General features: G+C 39.1%; 1 pseudogene across 1 annotated transcript; it reads left to right on the top strand.

Annotated features, from left to right (window-relative positions):
- The first annotated feature begins 929 nt into the window (after nucleotides 1-929).
- Nucleotides 930-3,618, top strand: LOC128573016 (oxysterol-binding protein-related protein 9-like; annotated as a pseudogene). Its single transcript, XR_008376297.1, has one exon. The product of XR_008376297.1 is annotated as an oxysterol-binding protein-related protein 9-like (transcript).
- Nucleotides 3,619-7,691: the final 4,073 nt, after the last annotated feature.

Raw genomic sequence — 7,691 nt, forward strand, 5'->3', positions numbered from 1 at the left:
AATATTTCAAATTGTATATAAAACCAGCACATTGTACCCTATGATTGCATTAATGTACACAGCTATGATTTAATAAAAAGGAAAATAGAACAGAATAGAGAACTCAAAATAGACCCACACAAATATGCCTAACTGATTTTTGACAATAGTACAAAAGCAATTCAATGGGGGGCGGGGGGGAGTGTTAGTCTTTTCAACAAACGGCACAGGAGAAATTAGACAGCCAAAGGCAAAAATAATAAACATTGACCTGTTTCACACTTTATATAAAAATTAACTAAAAATGTACCAAATCTTAAATGCAAAATGTAAAACCATAAAACTTTTTTTGGGGGGGGAAACACATAAGAAATTGCTTGATATCTAGACAAAGAGTTCTTTGACTTGATACCAAAAGTACAATTCATAAAGTAAAAATGCATCATTTGGACTTCCTAAAAGTTTAAAACTTTTGCTCTATTAAAGAGCCCACTAAGGGCCATGTGTGGTAACTCACATCTGCAATCCTAGCACTCCGGGAGGCTGAGGTGGGTAGATTGCTTGAGCTCAGGAGTTCAAGACCAGCCTTGAACTTGGGCATTGTGGCAGACTCCTGTAGTCCCAGCTACTCAGGAGTCTGAGGCAAGAGGCTTTCTTGAGCCCAAGAGTTCAAGGTTGCTTTAAGTTATGACATCATAGCACTCTACCCAGGGTGACAGAGCGAGACTCTGTCACCACTCCCCCCAAAAAAAGATCCTACTAAGAAGATGAAAAGACAAGCTTCAGATTGGAGACAAGTATTTACAAACCACATATTTGACAAATGACTTTTATCTAGACTTATAAAGAATTCTCAAAACTCAACAGGAAAAAACAATTTATTCTGAAGAACATTTAGGGCGCTAAAAAAAGAAAGAAAGAAAATATAATTCAGGGGGAATGGGCTGAGCCTCTGTCTGGACTGCCTTCGCTGCAGCCCAGGGATCCGGTCCAGGGGATCAGAAAAAGGGGTAGTCGGGAGCAACCCCCGGCTTCCTCCCTCCTCTGGAGGCACGAGGCGGGGGCCTTGGCGAATGGCTTTCTTGCTGGCCACTTGCGGAGTGAGTAGACCCCGAGGGTCTGGGAGATGGGCTGGCCCCTACCCCTGAGGCCCCGGGGTCCCTGCTGCTGGCCTAGGGCCAGGCCGTGGGCACGAATGTTGTGCCCTCCCTGCCTCCGTCCCACCACCCGCTGGGGGTTTGGATTCAGGATTTATTCCTACTGCTCAGGACTTTGACAAGAAACTTACAGAGGCTGATGCTTACCTACAAATCTTGATAGAACAATTAAAGCTTTTTGATGACAAGCTTCAGAACTGCAAAGATGATGAACAGAGAAAGAAAACTGAAACTCTCAAAGAGACAACAAATAGCATGGTAGAATCAATTAAACACTGCATTGTACTGCTGCAGATTGCTAAAAGTACTATTAATCCTGTAGATGCAATATATCAGCCTAGTCCCCTGGAACCTGTGATCAGCACAATGCCTTCCCAGACTGTCTTACCTCCAGAACCTGCTCAGTTGTATAAGTCAGAGCAGCGTCCATCTTCCCTGCCAGTTGGACCCGTATTAGCTACTTTGGGACATCACCAGACTCCAACACCTAATAGTACAGGCAGTGGCCATTCACCACCCAGTAGCAGTCTCACTTCTCCAAGCCATGTTAACTTATCTCCAAATACAGTCCCAGAGTTTTCTTACTCTAGCAGCGAAGATGAGTTCTACGATGCTGATGAATTCCATCAAAGTGGCTCATCCCCAAAGCGCCTAATAGATTCTTCTGGATCTGCCTCAGTTTTGACACACAGCAGCTCAGGAAATAGTCTGAAGCACCCAGATACTACAGAATCACTTAATTCTTCTATGTCCAATGGAACAAGTGATGCTGACCTTTTTGATTTGCATGACGATAGAGATGATGACGGGATGCTGGCTCTGTGGAAGAGCACAAGAGCGTCATCATGGACCTCTTGTCACAGGTAGGCTCGGAATGGATCTTACTAAGGTAGTTCTTCCAACATTTATTCTTGAAAGAAGATCTCTTTTAGAAATGTATGCAGACTTTTTTGCATATCCGGACCTGTTTGTGAGCATTAGTGACCGGAAGGATCCCAGAGATCGCATGGTTCAGGTTGTGAAATGGTACCTCTTGGCCTTTCATACAGGAAGGAAAGGATCGGTTGCCAAAAAGCCCTACAACCCCATTTTGGGTGAGATTTTTCAGTGTCATTGGACATTACCAAATGATACTGAAGAGAACACAGAGCTAGTTTCAGAAGGACCAGTTCCTGGGGTTTCCAAAAATAGCGTAACATTCGTGGCTGAGCAGGTGTCCCATCATCCACCAATTTCAGCCTTTTATGCAGAGCGTTTTAACAAGAAGATACAATTCAATGCTCATATCTGGACCAAATCAAAATTCCTTGGAATGTCAATTGGCGTGCACAACACAGGGCAGGGCTGTGTCTCGTGTCTAGACTGTGATGAACATTATATTCTCACATTCCGCAATGGTTACGGAAGGTCTATCCTCACAGTGCCCTGGGTGGAATTAGGAGGAGAATGCAGTATTAATTGTTCCAAAACAGGCTACAGTGCAAATATCGTCTTCCACACTAAACCTTTCTATGGGGGCAAGAAGCACAGAATTACTGCTGAGATTTTTTCTCCAAATGACAAGAACTCTTTTTGCTCCATTGAAGGGGAATGGAATGGTGTAATGTATGCAAAATATGCAACAGGGGAAAATGCAGTCTTTGTAGATACCAAGAAGTTGCCTATAATCAAGAAGAAAGTGAGGAAGTTGGAAGATCAGAATGAGTATGAATCCCACTGCCTTTGGAAGGATGTCACTTTCAACTTAAAAATCAAAGACAGTGATGCAGCGACTGAAGCAAAGCACAGACTTGAAGAAAGACAAAGAACAGAAGCCCGAGAAAGGAAGGAGAAGGAGACTCAGTGGGAGACCAGGTTATTTCATGAAGATGGAGAATGTTGGGTTTATGATGAACCATTAGTAAAAAGTCTTGGTGCTGCCAAGCATTAGGCTGGGAAATGTGAAGTTTACACCTGATGACCAGGGCAGTAGGCGTAATTCAGCAACAAACAATCTTCCTTTGGGAGAACCTATTGACTCCCTTCTTATTACAGTGATTCCTATCTCAGGGATACTGGACTTTCCGACGCAGATGAGCAATTAAAGTGGGAAAAGCTTCCCTTTTTCCTCTGTGGCAGTTATGATTTTGACTCCAAGTCCTGAGAAAAACTTCAGGTTTTGAAAACAAGATGTCTGCTCCTTTTCCAAACCCCAGGCATTGAAAAACATTTATAAATCCAAGTCTCTAACTCTGCACTCTAGTACTGCTATTAAGATATACCAGCTCTGTTTCTTAGTCCATATAATTTTTGGTGTGTTATACATATACACACACATATAAAATATACCTGATACCAGATTTTTCATAAATACGCCACCTATTGTAAATATGGTTCCTCTAAGTTGTTTTAGAAAATTAGCGCAATGTATTAAAATCAAGTGTTAGGAAATTTCATGGTCTTACCTACAATAACTTTTATTTTGGAAGTGAAATATTATTAAATTGTAATTATACTCAGTGCTTCATAAAGTAATTTTTTTCAACCTTAAAAAAAAAAAAGAAAATGTAATTCAATTACAATGTGAGCAAAAAACATAAAACATATTGCCAAAGAAGACAAAGATGGAAGAAAAGTATCTGAAAAGACGTTCAATGTCATTAACCACTAGGTAAATGCAAATTAAAACCATAATGAGATGCCCCCACACAGATATTAGAATGGATAAAATAAGAAATAATGGAAGAAATAAAACAGGAAATCATTAACTTCCTTGAGCATAACAACAATGAAGACACAAGCTACCAAAACCTGTGGGATACTGCAAAAGCAGTTTTGAGAGGAAAATTCATCGCTTTAGATGCCTACATTCGAAAAACAGAAAGAGAGCACATCAACAATCTCACAAGAGATCTTATGGAATTGGAAAAAGAAGAACAATCTAAGCCTAAACTCAGTAGAAGAAAAGAAATATCCAAACTCAAATCAGAGATCAATGAAATTGAAAACAAAAGAATCATTCAGAAAATTAATGAAACAAGGAGTTGGTTTTTTGAAAAAATAAATAAAACAGATAAACCATTGGCCAGACTAACGAGGAATAGAAAAGTAAAATCTCTAGTAACCTCAATCAGAAACGATAAAGGGGAAATAACAACTGATCCCACAGAGATACAAGAGATCATCTCTGAATACTACCAGAAACTCTATGCCCAGAAATTTGACAATGTGAAAGAAATGGATCAATATTTGGAATCACACCCTCTCCCTAGACTCAGCCAGGAAGAAATAGAGCTCCTGAACAGACCAATTTCAAGCACTGAGATCAAAGAAACAATAAAAAAATCTTCGAACCAAAAAATGCCCTGGTCTAGATGGCTTCACTCCAGAATTCTATCAAACCTTCAAGGAAGAGCTTACTCCTGTACTGCAGAAATTATTCCAAAAAATTGAGGAAGAAGGAATCTTCCCCAACACATTCTACGAAGCAAACATCACCCTGATACCAAAACCAGGAAAAGACCCAAACAAAAAGGAGAATTTCAGACCAATCTCACTCATGAACATAGATGCAAAAATTCTCAACAAAATCCTAGCCAATAGATTACAGCTTATCATCAAAAAAGTCATTCATCATGATCAAGTAGGCTTCATCCCAGGGATGCAACGCTGGTTTAACATACGCAAGTCTATAAACATTATCCACCATATTAACAGAGGCAAAAATAAAGATCACATGATCCTCCCAATAGATGCAGAAAAAGCATTTGATAAAATCCAGCATCCTTTTCTAATTAGAATACTGAAGAGTATAGGCATAGGTGGCACATTTCTAAAACTGATTGAAGCTATCTATGACAAACCCACAGCCAATATTTTACTGAATGGAGTAAAACTGAAAGCTTTTCCTCTTAGAACTGGAACCAGACAAGGTTGTCCTCTGTCACCTTTACTATTCAACGTAGTGCTGGAAGTTCTAGCCAATACAATTAGGCAAGACAAGGAAATAAAGGGAATCCAAATGGGAGCAGAGGAGGTCAAACTCTCCCTCTTTGCTGACGACATGATCTTATACTTAGAGAACCCCAAAGACTCAACCACAAGACTCCTAGAAGTCATCAAAAAATACAGTAATGTTTCAGGATATAAAATCAATGTCCACAAGTCAGTAGCCTTTGTGTACACCAATAACAGTCAAGATGAGAAGCTAATTAAGGACACAACTCCCTTCACCATAGTTTCAAAGAAAATGAAATACCTAAGAGTATACCTAACGAAGGAGATGAAGGACCTCTATAAAGAAAACTATGAAATCCTCAGAAAGGAAATAGCAGAGGATATTAACAAATGGAAGAACATACCATGCTCATGGATGGGAAGAATCAACATTGTTAAAATGTCTATACTTCCCAAAGCAATCTACCTATTCAACGCCATTCCTATCAAAATACCAACATCGTACTTTCAAGATTTGGAAAAAATGATTCTGCGTTTTGTATGGAACCAGAAAAAAACCCGTATAGCTAAGGCAGTTCTCTGTAACAAAAATAAAGCTGGGGGCATCAGCATACCAGATTTTAGTCTGTACTACAAAGCCATAGTGCTCAAGACAGCATGGTACTGGCACGAAAACAGAGACTTAGACACTTGGAATCGAATTGAAAACCAAGAAATGAAACTAACATTTTACAACCACCTAATCTTTGATAAATCAAACAAGAATATACCTTGGGGGAAAGACTCCCTATTCAATAAATGGTGTTGGGAGAACTGGATGTCTACATGTAAAAGACTGAAACTGGACCCACACCTTTCCCCACTCACAAAAATTGATTCAAGATGGATAAAGGACTTAAATTTAAAGCATGAAACAATAAAAATCCTCCAAGAAAGCATAGGAAAAACACTGGAAGATATTGGCCTGGGGAAAGACTTCATGAAGAAGACTGCCATGGCAATTGCAACAACAACAAAAATAAACAAATGGGACTTCATTAAACTGAAAAGCTTCTGTACAGCTAAGGAGACAATAACCAAAGCAAAGAGACAACCTACACAATGGGAAAGGATATTTGCATATTTTCAATCAGACAAAAGCTTGATAACTAGGATCTATAGAGAACTCAAATTAATCCACATGAAAAAAGCCAACAATCCCTTATATCAATGGGCAAGAGACATGAATAGAACTTTCTCTAAAGACGACAGACGAATGGCTAACAAACACATGAAAAAATGTTCATCATCTCTGTATATTAGAGAAATGCAAATCAAAACAACCCTTAGATTTCATCTAACCCCAGTGAGAATGGCCCACATCACAAAATCTCAAAACTGCAGATGCTGGCGTGGATGTGGAGAGAAGGGAACACTTTTACACTGCTGGTGGGACTGCAAACTAGTACAACCTTTCTGGAAGGAAGTATGGAGAAACCTCAAAGCACTCAAGCTAGACCTCCCATTTGATCCTGCAATCCCATTACTGGGCATCTACCCAGAAGGAAAGAAATCCTTTTATCATAAGGACACTTGTACTAGACTGTTTATTGCAGCTCAATTTACAATTGCCCAAAATGTGGAAACAGCCTAAATGCCCACCAACCCAGGAATGGATTAACAAGCTGTGGTATATGTATACCATGGAATACTATTCAGCCATTAAAAGAAATGGATACTTTACATCCTTCATATTAACCTGGATGGACGTGGAAGACATTATTCTTAGTAAAGCATCACAAGAATGGAGAAGCATGAATCCTATGTACTCAATTTTGATATGAGGACAATTAATGACAATTATGGTTATGGGGGGGGGAACAGAAAGAGGGAAGGAGGGAGGTGGGTGGGGCCTTGGTGTGTGTCACACTTTATGGGGGCATGATTGCAAGAGGGACTTTACCTAACAATTGCAATCAGTGTAACCTGGCTTATTGTACCCTCAATGAATCCCCAACAATAAAAAATAAATAAATAAATAAATAAATAAGAAATAATGACAATACCAAATGCTGAGTATTGGTATTTCTCAACAAAAAAGTTGAGAAACTGTATCACTCATATATTACTAGTAGAAATGTAAAATGGCACAGCCATTCTGGAAAAAGGTTTGGCAGTTTCTTTAAAAACTAAATGTGTAACTATCACACAGCCCAACAATCATATTCCTGAGTATTTATCCCAGTACCTTTATTTATAATAGCCAAAAACTAGAAATGGGTGAATGGTTAAACAAAATATAGTATATCCATACCATACAAATAAAAAGAAATGAACTATTAATACATACAACAACCTGGACAAATCTCTAGAAAATTATTCTTAGTGAGAAAAAGCCAATCCCCCAAAGCTATAGGCTGTATAATTTATATTACACTTTTAAAATGACAAAATCATAGAAATGGAAAACAGATTGGTTGTTGCCAGGGATTAAGAAGAGGATTGGCATGAGGGGAGTGAGTAATAAGAGAGATCCCAGTGGTGATGGAATGTTGTGTATCTTGACTCTGTCAGTGTCAATATCCTGTTGTAATATGGTATCATGGTTTTGCAAGTTCTTACCATTGGGTGAAACTGGAT

Source organism: Nycticebus coucang, chromosome 20 (genome assembly GCF_027406575.1).
Source record: "Nycticebus coucang isolate mNycCou1 chromosome 20, mNycCou1.pri, whole genome shotgun sequence".
Taxonomy (NCBI): Eukaryota; Metazoa; Chordata; class Mammalia; order Primates; family Lorisidae; genus Nycticebus; species Nycticebus coucang.